Below are 11,446 nucleotides of genomic sequence, written 5' to 3'. Positions count from 1 at the left end.
TGAATAATATCTTGAATATTGCTTCCATTGTACATATATCAGTAATTATTATTCTACAGACAGACTGAAACAGGTCTTTGTGCCATACTAAAACCAAATACTTTCTACAAACCCAGGCAATCAAGTCTAGGGAAAAAACCTCAGAACAGACTACTGCAACTGGATCACTGTATAATAGAAACTAGATTTTACTTTACTGTTCTCTGCTGTATTTCAGACAACACCTGTCTCACCTGTGACATGAATCTTGAAGGTGAGTTTCTGGCCAGCAGCCTCGCAGCTGTACTCCCCTGCATCTTTCTTCTCCACCTGGCTCACCACCAGCCGATGCTGTTTGCCCTCTGACTCCACCCTGAACTTCTTGTTCCAGGTGATCAGTTTCCCCTCCTTGTACCAGTTCACCTCCGTCTTCTCCTGGGCCACCTCACAGCTCAGCGTGGCATTTCCTGTTGGTGCAGCCTTCACCTCGTTTTGTACCTTCTGCTTGTTGATAAAGGCATCCTCTGCTTCTGGAACTGGAAAAACATTGGGTAAAACAGACATTAGATATGAACAGCTTGTGACTGGAAGACATTAAAATTTGCTTCTATGTTGTACTGTGCAATTTCCTGCAGCAACACTGCTTCACAGTGTTTATCACACATTATAATGCATCCTCAGCACAGTCCTTATGGTCATCCCATCCCTCTCGGTAGTCTTTACTATCAGCTGGGACTCCTAATTTTCAGATTTCTTCTAATGAAGACAATGACAGATCTTCATCTGTGTGTCTTTTTGATATTGCTCCACTCTATGCTGGAGATCAGCCAAATACAGCTCAATTAGGAAGACCTCAAAATCAGGAAACCATAGAAAATTAAGAGCAGAAAACCATCTTTTGACTCTACCCTATGGCAATGATATAGCCCTTAATATGGTGAATACTTGGCCTACATTAGATTTTGTAGCTCCGTTTTATGCATAAAGCATGGTTTTCCACTCTCAGCAACCTCTGATTCTTCAGAGAACTGGCTGAGGTCATCTCCTCTTAATACCTAACACATATAGAAGAAAGTGTTTAAAGCCCACCTTACCCTTTGTGACAACAAATGGAGTTAGCATCAGAAAGACATCAAGTGTAATTGGTTAGGCATACACACTTCAGTTAAGGTGGTTCAGTTAATCACCTTGCTAAGTGGTGTCGATTGATACATCGAATCTTTAATTGATTACTTTAATGACTGTTTTATCTGATTCTTTTTTTACCAACAACTGGTTGCTGAGAGCTTTCATGCTAGTTCCTATTTGAGGCGTGGGAGAACAGATAAACCCTAAATAAATGGGCTTCCACTTCTATTAAATGGTTTGCCCTACAAAAGGCTGTAGAAGTGCAGAATATTTCTGACGCACTTACATCATGGATTTCTCTAGTGCTAGCCAGCTTCTAACAGCAGCCCAATTTTGAAGAAGCTTCCTATGCTTGTTTGGGTCCCAGGAAAGATCCCAGGGTCCTGATGTTGATACCAAGACAGAGGCTCCAAGGATGAATGCAGGACTAGCAGGTGTGAGGGGGACTGACATTGTCTTTTATTTGCAGTGGAGACATGGAAGACCACTCATTCAGATCATTCGTGCAAGCATATTCAGGCATACCCAGCTCAGGTGACCGGGAAGGCTCCTGCTCCCCAGCAGTCATGGCAAACCCTTCCAGGACCTGTCCCCTATCTCCTTCCTCCCCGCTGTCACTCTGTGAAGCCTTCTGCTGCCATCCCTTTCCCTTCCTTCATGACTTTCTCCTCTGCATGCTGTCTGAATTCTGAGTGGCAGCAGCTGCCCAGGAGGGTAAGTTCAGCTCAAGTTGCTGTGCTGCTGACCGTTGCAGTACGTGCAATCCCAGGATTCACACCACAGCTCTACCACCAGCACTGCAGTCCACTGAAGGCCAGGGAGCAGGGCAGCAAGCCAATGCAAGAATGCAGTTGATACACTCTACATTTGATCTCCCTGCTTGTATTGACTGTAGAAGCATCATTCTCTCCGCCCATCTCCAACAGCCCCTGTTTTGACTGATGGTTTTCAGGGGAGCTTCAAGTTGGATGTTAAGAAAAACTTCTTCTGAAGAGGAATGGTGATGTGGTGGCACAGCTTTGCAGGGAGCTGGTGGGGTCACCATCCCTGGAAGTGTTCAATAACCATGGAGATGTGGCACTGAGGGACGTGGGCAGTGTGCATGGTGGGATGGGTTGAGGCTGGATGTGGGGATCTTTGTGGTCTTTTCCAACTACAATGATTTGATGAAGATCAGAAGGCTTGCTTATTAGCAAGACAACAAACATGGCCTAGACCAACCAGGTGATGCAAAACTTCTCACAAATGCAATGGAGCTTTGGCCCACTTCAAGTAAGGATTTCAGCGTGCACCACAAATACTGAGAGAATGAGATGGCAGAATCAGCCCTTTTTACTCTAGTTTTCTATAGGTTTCCAAGGTGTGCAGCACTTGTTTCTTTTAAGCAAGAAGGTCTAATCTGCATCCCATAATGCTCAACACTGAGCACCTAACATTCACGATGTCCTTAAAATGGGATTGTTCTGTGCTACCAGTGGAACCCTGGGGTAGAGGAACCCTGAAAATCTTTCTGAGTGCAATGGGAAGAGGATTAATTAAGACTCAGAAAGCCATTGCACTTTGGGAGAAGCTAGTAAGATGAGGATTTCTGTAGTGAAAGAGCCAGCCACTCCAAGAGTACTCATAATCCCTCCTGACTTTCACACCACATCATTTTGCAGTGAGGGCTGGACTGGCACGTCATGTTACAGTGGTACACATGAGAAATACAGCAACGGTAGCTAGGCAAGCACTCTCCACGTATGGCAGAGGAGGAGGTATTACATTACCCTGTGCAGCCATGAGGTCATCCGGTCTGAAAGAGAACAGAAAACCTTTGGTTTCTGAGGCAAACAGCTAATAATAGCCCTCAGCTAGTAAAATTCAAGTGTAAAAGCACTACATTTCTGGGTTTTCCCCCTACACCTCTGCAATAAGACGTGGGCTGGCTTTGGCTGCTGAGGATTAACTTGGTTGATTCCAGTTGTTGCCATAATCTTTCTGTCATCATTTATATTTCATTTTCTCTGACAGATACCTCCCAAATCTATCCTTTCTGTAATCCACTCTTTGCTGAAACTGCCAATTTCCTGAGCCAAAAGCATGAGCTACACAACTCACGGAACAGATCCAAAGGCCACAGAATCACATCCACGTGGTGTGGGAACAGTGAGAGCTGATAGTTTAGAGTCTACACCACAGGCAGCAGCAAAACTGTCTACTACAGGAGCAGAGATATATTGCACACCAGGGACTGAAGGAGCAGAATGCCCCAAGACGGAGAGAGCAAAGACTGCAACCTTTACAAGGGAACAGAACGCAAGCTATGCCCTGCAAGGACACCAGGTCTGTGTGAGCAGAAAGGCAGTAGACTCCCAGTACAGTTGCTCCTCCACAGAGCTGATCAAATGCCAAACCTTGACCAGGATTAAGCTCCAATGTGTTCACTGCCATAAGAAAGAAGAGGAGAAAACAGATTCCCTGTCCTGATCAGCTCAGAATACAAGACGAGAACTGTAAAGTTAACAGAGAACAAGTTGACTTATGAGCAAAAACCAGTAGAGTGCAGCTACAAATAAAACAGAAGACAAACCCTCGTCATCAGCCAGCTCACTAATGGTCACTCAGAATGCAGCTGATGTGCCCATGGCTATCTGGAGTCTAAGTTAAAATTTACCGGATCTTGTGCAAAATATACTGACACCAGAGCAATCTCTACTGCAGCTGGAGTGAAAGATCTACCTCCGTGCTAAACTCTCAGACTAATGAGAAACGTACAATTAGAAAGGTATCAATGGATTCACGACTGATCATTACATTTACAGAACATGAAACGAATGGTCGTCAACGTGGGATTCAACAAGCCAAAGGCAAGTGCAATGCCTCTGACTAAAGGTTCTTAGGACACTGACAACCAAACCTTCTCAGTGCAGCCACAGTAGAGATCTGTAAATAGTACTGTTGAAATATCAAGTGCCAGAGCAGTGTTGCACATTGTACAAATCACAGTTGGACATCCATGGACAGCTGATGATAAAAGTAGTCCTAGGGGAAGAGATAGATAAAACATTGTTAAAAACAAATAATCATTTTAGCTGCACGTTTGTAAGCATTTCTTGTCTTCCTCGCCAAAACAATTTCATGGCAGAATCAAGAGGACACGTTCACACAGACATTTCCACAGCCAGACTATGGAAATATGGAATAATCAAAGAATATCAACCAAAATGTGTTTCCTACCAGTTACATCAATATTGAAGGTGAGTCTTCTCCTGGGCCACCTCGCAGCTCAGCATGGCATTTTGAGTCAGTACAGCCTTCACCTCCTTTTGTACCTTGTCCTTGTTTGTAAACACGTCTTCTTTCTCTGCAGGGACATCACAACAGTCACACCGTTTTGCTGTAGTCTGTGGCAGAGCTTACTCCAGTTCCCTGTTTTCACTATACTTGCCCTTGACAGGGAGCATCATGATGCCTCATTAAGACAGGTAAATGCTTTCCCCTCTATTTTGCCTTGGGAAATGATAGGCATATCATATCATATCATATCATATCATATCATATCATATCATATCATATCATATCATATCATATCATATCATACCATATCATACCATATCATATCATACCATATCATATCATATCATATTACATCATATCGCAAAGCTAAACATTTTGCAGTCTGATAGCAGATTTGGACATGAGATTTAGAACACCTGCATGCACTGCTGAACCTCCTCCCTTCTCTTTTTTCCTTCTGATGTCTTTCTACATTTCCAGTAAATCAGAAGGGAACAGCCCTCTAGAACAGGTTGCCCAAGGAGACTGTGGATGCTCCATCCCTGCAGGCATTCAAGGCCAGGCTGGATGTGGTTCTGGGCAGCCTGGGCTGCTGCTTGGCAACCCTGCACATAGGAAGGAGAGGGTTGGAACTGGATGAGCACTGTGGGCCTTTGCAACCCAGGCCATTTATCAGTCTGATTATTGGCATTTTCCACCTCATTGTGTCATTCAAATTTTGTAACCAGATCTCTTCAAACACCTCCCCTTTTCTCACTCCTTGCATGCCCGGTGTGCTCTTGCACTGTAACCCTGCAGACACCAGCTGACTACAAGAGCTGCACAAGTTACCCTCCTTGCCTATGGTTTGTTGCAGTAGTTCATTCCTGGATGGAAAAGCACATGTAGAAAAGTGTTGCTATGACACTAGATGACAAAGAAAGTCCTATAGCCAAAATGTTTTGTACCAGAGAGGCTGTCAGTTGATCCTCCAAACGCAAGACACACCAAATGAAGCGTTCCTTTATCTCTGGGATTCCAAGCATTTTCTCACCTCTGACTTTCACTTGGAATGTTGCTTTGTCATCTTTTGTTTCACAGCTGTAGCTCCCATGGTCTTTCAGGGTCACATTTTTGACCATGAGCTTGCGGTGCGTCCCCTGGGAGATGATGGTTGTCCTCTGGTCCTGCTTCACCTCTGTTTGATCTTTCTTCCATACAACAGCTCCGCTTGCAGCTGACACCTCACACACCAGCTCCAGGTCTTCAGAAGGACTGACTGATATTTCTGGAGTCGTTTTGGGCTTGTTGACAACATTAATGGCTTCATCTGAAGAAAAAAAGAGAAAGTGGTTTACATCCTGACTCAGGCTTATTCAGCACAGCATGAAGATACAGTTAGAACTGATTGTAATGTCTCTGCTCATTACATTTGGGTGATTGAGTTTCACCTCTGGAGGTACTCACATACAAACGTGTGCTTGATTCTCCTGTGTAAGGAAAGAGTAAGTTCTATGCAGACAGTTCTTATTTCTTCTAATCAATTCTGTATTCTGCACATGTTCTTCTGAAGCTAAAATGAAGGCAGCTAAGTAATGTGTTTTCAATACATGAACAAACCTATTCAACACCTTGTGTCTAAGCTAACAAGCAGCGTTTGAGGAGCACATCAGTATTTCATGCCCTTCATTCCATCCAGACACAACCTGCCTGAGGAGCAAGCTGATGGCTGTCAGCTACAGGCAGACCTAGCTTAGTATTGCATTTCTTAGAGCAACAACTGTTGCTTTCAGTCACTGAATATACCAAGGCCAATTGCTATGCCAGGCACATTTATGGCATCAGTGAACAAATAATGAGTTAAAAATTGTAATAGACAGGAGTCATCTATTCTTTTAAAACTAGGTGACCTAAGAAGAACAGTCCCACTAGAGTCAAGCTGTTAAGAACTAATAGCATCAATCAATATCACATAGAAAGATTACAGCGAAAGGTTTTCAGTAGAGCTTCAGTTCATAAATGAAAACTGGGTTATGGAAAAGAGGCTCAAGATAGAAAACAGAAAACAGATCTTAACGCCAGGTTCTGTGAATGCAGCCAGCTGAATTTCACAGATATTGAATTTCAATGACAATTTCTTGTGTTATTTAACCCACCAGCTCCACCCTGAACAGGAACATGTCAGTGACAAGCATTACTCCTCCAGGCTTGACCTGACAGTGCTTTACTTGCACTATGAGCTAATGGCTGTGCTTACAGCACCTCAGGGAGACACCTCAGAGATCACAACGTCCTTCGGGTACAGCAGGAGACACTCAACTCTCCAAATGTGGAGTTTAATTTGTCAAAAGAGGAGACTGGATTCCCATGCTAAGAACCTAGGACCATTTCAGTCATAGGTTTAAAGATGATGTAAGTGCTGAGGCAATTCATGAACTAGAAGAATGAAGCCCAGATGTCAGGGCTCAAGTCGTGACTCCAGCCCCAGCTGCAGCTAAGGCTGTCTTGAATTCATCACAACACAGTTACATTATTTGCTCATACTGTGGATTTGCATAGGGACAACAGGAAGGTCAGAACTGCTTCAACAGAGCTATGCAATCTTTGTGCTAAATACTGTAAACCCACAGGGTTGGACAAATTAAATGAATTAAGTCTGAAGTGCTTTACATGGATTGTGATCCCATGTTTGCCTCACAAACTTACCTGAGACTTTCCAATCAAAAATCAGAGTGTCATCTCCAATTCTGCAGATGTATGTTCCCTCGTCTTCTTTCGTTACACCTGAAGCCACAAGCTTATGCAGTTTCCCTTTATCTTCCGTTGTGAATTTCTTACTGGTCGTGATTTCTTTGCCATTTTTGTACAACTTCACCATGACACTGGCTTCAGAGGTCTCAGAAACAAATTCAGCTTGTTTTCCAGCAACGGCCCTGATAACTCCTCCAGTTGTCTCTTTGTTTATGAAGTCTGCCAGTGCTGAAACAAAATATGGACACACAAAATATGTATGATGGTAAAGAACTGCAGGGACATTGCTGACCATGAGGCATTCATTTATCATAAAACCAAACGTACACGTTTAATCCCAGTTCTAATTGCTGGATTCTAATTCAGAAGCTGGCAAATTGGCAGCTTTTATAAACCACGTACCAGATTACCTTATATCCACAAGTTTAAGGACATACACTGTACAGGGGACGGAGGCAAAAGAAGAAGCCGAAGGCTTCAAGAAAATGTTTAAAATAGGAAAACTGAGGAAAGAATTGGAACAAGCAAACTAGAAGGAAATCAATGGAGGGGGTATCTATTACTGCATTGTAACCCCCTGGCAAACAAAATGAGCCTAAAAGATGGAGATATCACTTAGGACTGAAAAGAAAATCACAATTCCTTTATGGAAATTAATTGGAGCGCAAAAGTTAGATGAGGAAACTGGCCCCTATTAACACACAGTGGAATAATTGACTTCAAAGATTCAAAATCTCACCACTTTCTTAGCCAAAAGTTTAAGCCTATGGGCACGGTCCTATTTTACTCTGGGCAATGGAGTTTGTTTTCCAACTTCTTGTTAACATATCATTTCAAAACAGCGCACACAACTGAGTTGGGTCTGTTGAGACAGCGCAGTCAGAGCTGCTAAAATCAAAGTCTGGATTATGCATGCATTTGTTCTGCAGTTCCAAGAACACGCATGTATAATACAAATTCAACAACATTCTACAGCACGCCTGTCTTTTAGGAGCTCGAGAGCCAGCTGATGGACACTGGGATGCCTGAGATCCTGTCAATACATTTAACTCCATCCTATCATACAGTCAAATTTCATTCATTTTTTCAGCAACTGTCTCTTATCATTGTAGTTCCCTCACCACTGCTGGATGTGAGCCCAGCCACACAAAAGCAGCTGCTGGTTTTCATTGCAGATACTGCAGGAAGGAGGAACAGCCTCCGGACTGGACCAGCTGAGCGTGGCCCTATCAGGATTTGCTCCAAAGGTCTTATTACCAGTAGTGCTTCCTGCTGAAATACATGGGGGTCCTCCTTTGATTCCAACCCCAACCCACCTCACCATGCCCCCTGATAACATCCATCAGGGCCACATCTCCACAGTTCCTGAACACCTCCAGGGATCCCACCACCTCCCTGGGTAGCCTGTGCCAGTTAATTCTGAGGGCAGACCTGCCAGTATGAAATATTATGCTAACGTGACAAAGAGGGAGAAGAAAAGCAAAATTAAGACTAGCTGACAAGCCTTGGCAGGAAGTTCTGCTCTCCATCAATTTAGTCCTGTTATTCAATTCTGTTTGGAGCTGTCTCCATGCCTCTCTGGAGTTTGTTCATTGAGAAGAAGCAATTAAGTAAGCTCTCCAATGCCAAAGTGCATACACTACTCTAGGGCTTTGTTGTTTCTCCATGGATCAACAAGGGTGACAAGCCAGCAGAATATGATGAAGAGCCTCATTCATATTCAGTGTAAAAAAAAAAAAAAAAAAGGCAATTGTTGCTGGGAAGAAGGTGCATTTGCATTTGTGTCATCTGCAGAGGGTACTGCAGAAATGGAAAGTCTTCCACTGGAGCAAACAAAGGGCTCTCATTTATTGCAATCAAGGCCCAGCGTGTGGATCTCAGAGATCAGACCTACACCCTGCAGCAAAACAGAGACCTGCGTGGGAAAGTTCAGTTTCTCTCTACATCTGTGTCAGAAAAAGCCCACCATGGAATGACAGCTAAGGAAACATCCCTGTGACTCTTCACAGGTCTCTTCTACATTTGGGATCACTGCTACAAAAGAGCTGTTGACATCATCTCTCGTGGCCACCCAGAGAGAAGAGCAGGAAGGCTGGGATGCTCTTTTTCCTATCTTTCCCTTCATTTCCTCTATATCTTAGGGACGAATCACAGGACAGAACACAGAAATCAAATGGCTCTACAAAGCAGATTGGCCAGTTCAAGTCAAAACAGCCACTGAAAACACCCCAGATGCTGTCTGACAACAGCTGGACTGTCCGGGAGTCAGGTGAATGCAGTCTGCTGGCCCTGGGCAGGAAGAGGACAGCCCAGACTGTCACATACCTTTCACTGAAAGCTGATAGAGCATTTTATCCCCCTCACAGATGCACTGACAACTTCCAGCATCATCCATTGAGACGCTGTGAATTTTCAGGGTGTGCTTCTTCCCCACAATGTGCAGTTCATATTTTTCACTGGCCTTGAGCTCCTTCCCATCCTTCATCCACTCCACAGTAGCGCCTGTGTCTGAAAGCTCAGCCTGCAATTTGGCTTCCTCACGCAGCCGAGCGGAGATCTTTTCTAGATCTTTGCTCTTATTGCTAAATCTCACTGCAGCACCTGTCAGGAGCAAAGGCCTTGTTATTTCAATTTAGATCAGGCTAACGTGGTCAATGTTTGCTGCAACATCTCTGAAAAAGTATCACCTTCTGTTCCTACACTCATCATTGTGTCACTGCTGAGCAATTCAAGATATTTCATTTGCTCTTCTTGCCGGATTTACTAAGTAAAAATCAACCAAACATCTCCTTCTACTGATCAATAATGCTCTAAACATGCTTCTGCAGAGGTTTCCACCCAATGACAAACAGCTCCTCCCATAATGAATGTTTATTTGTTCTACTTGGTCATGCAAAGCTGATTGATAGAGATATTATTGGCATGATTTCTCCCCTACTTCTAAACTATTCCAGTGCAATCAGAAAGGCTGTCTGAACCTGGAGCTGAAAGTACTGCTCTATGGTGATGCAGTGGTAAACCTGCTGACTGAATGCACTGGCCAGTAGCTGTGAACTGCAGACATTCATCAGCTGGCATGAAGCAATCTGGTTCAGATACCAAGCAGCTGGGTAGACTGGCTTACCCTACACTCAGTGCTATCATGTTTAGGTCATTACCAGGACTCACGTCAGTCCATGGGATGCAATTTCAGGTATTTGGTACAGTCAGTGAATGCCTGCAGCCCCAGTTCTAATCATCAGATCACAGCAACTATGCCTTGACTGTAAGAGGAAAGGAGAAGGATCAAAGCAAATACCTCTCACTTTCATCTTGGTGCTGACATCAACATTTTCGGCAACAAATTTCACTTCTGCTCCATCATCGTTCTTGGTGACGTTCTTTATCATTAGGCTGTGAGTAGTTTGGGTTCTCTTGATGATACAGGTCTCGCTTTCCTGTAAGACTTTACCATTGATGTACCAACTGCCGCAACACGTTGTTGTAAGGTCAATAGTAAACATGGCATTCCTTCCAGGTACAGCTTCACCAGTTGTTAGTGGGGATTTCACAGCCAGGACTGTTCTGAGGAAGAACAACATGGATGTCTTAATGCTCTTTAGATGCAAGTCTGGGATCTCATTTAGAGATGGAAGATTAAATCATAGGGACATTTCTACTTCTCCCTTTGCATGAGTGCTGGAAGAAGCACTTCTATGCTTCAAATCTGTTACAGAAAGTTCTGCCTCTTGCACATGTGAGATATCAAAAGATAAGGATATTCATGTCTCTGTCACAGAAACAGAACAGTTGGATATGGATACATTTGTTACACTCATAACTTGCAGTCCTCCCTGTGTTGTATGCTCAGGCTGGAATATACATGAGTGGCATTTTTGTCTATAAGCTATATATAGTTGTGACCACAGCCATTAGTAAGTGTAGACGGTGCTTACAAACTTCTGAAATGTAAGTGTAGACCAGTGGCCTCACTGGTGAAGCCTTGAAATAGGGAAGAAGTCATAATGTAGGTAGGATTTTTAGCTGCTTGTAGTGTATGGGGATGCTTGGGCTGGGAAGAGACCAAGCAGTGGCTGATGTGTCAAGGTGTGCCATGCCTTGAGATTGATAATGCAGACACACCATTTTTTTTTATGTTAAAAGAACTTTAAATTCATCTCTAAGAGGTAGCTTCATTAAGTTAAGGGTAGTGGTCACATACCTGCTCCTGCAGGATGCTCAAAGCTTCGCAGTGCTGAAATAATGTGTGAGCCAAAGTATTATGTAAGATTAGTGTTATCTAATGAGCGTGAGTGTGAAACTGAACTAAAAACAGCAGTCCTGCCAGGAT

The 11,446-nt window shown here is 43.6% G+C and overlaps 1 long non-coding RNA gene across 2 annotated transcripts; it reads right to left on the bottom strand.

Annotated features, from left to right (window-relative positions):
* Window positions 1-239: 239 nt before the first annotated feature.
* LOC146753334 (uncharacterized) lies at window positions 240-5,689 on the bottom strand. Of its 2 annotated transcripts, XR_014939918.1 has the most exons (4): window positions 5,420-5,689; window positions 4,327-4,453; window positions 4,007-4,131; window positions 240-515 (listed from the first exon to the last, which is right to left on the bottom strand). It is a non-coding gene; the product is annotated as an uncharacterized LOC146753334 (long non-coding RNA). The 2 variants fall into 2 exon arrangements; XR_014939917.1 differs by having other exon boundaries at window positions 240-4,131.
* Between the last annotated feature and the right edge of the window lie 5,757 nt (window positions 5,690-11,446).

The sequence above is a fragment of the Coturnix japonica genome, chromosome Z, assembly GCF_054131305.1.
Source record: "Coturnix japonica strain WE chromosome Z, WE-NBRP24, whole genome shotgun sequence".
Lineage (NCBI taxonomy): Eukaryota > Metazoa > Chordata > Aves > Galliformes > Phasianidae > Coturnix > Coturnix japonica.
Note: the sequence above shows the minus strand (reverse complement) of the source record. Positions and strands in the feature narration are given on the sequence as shown.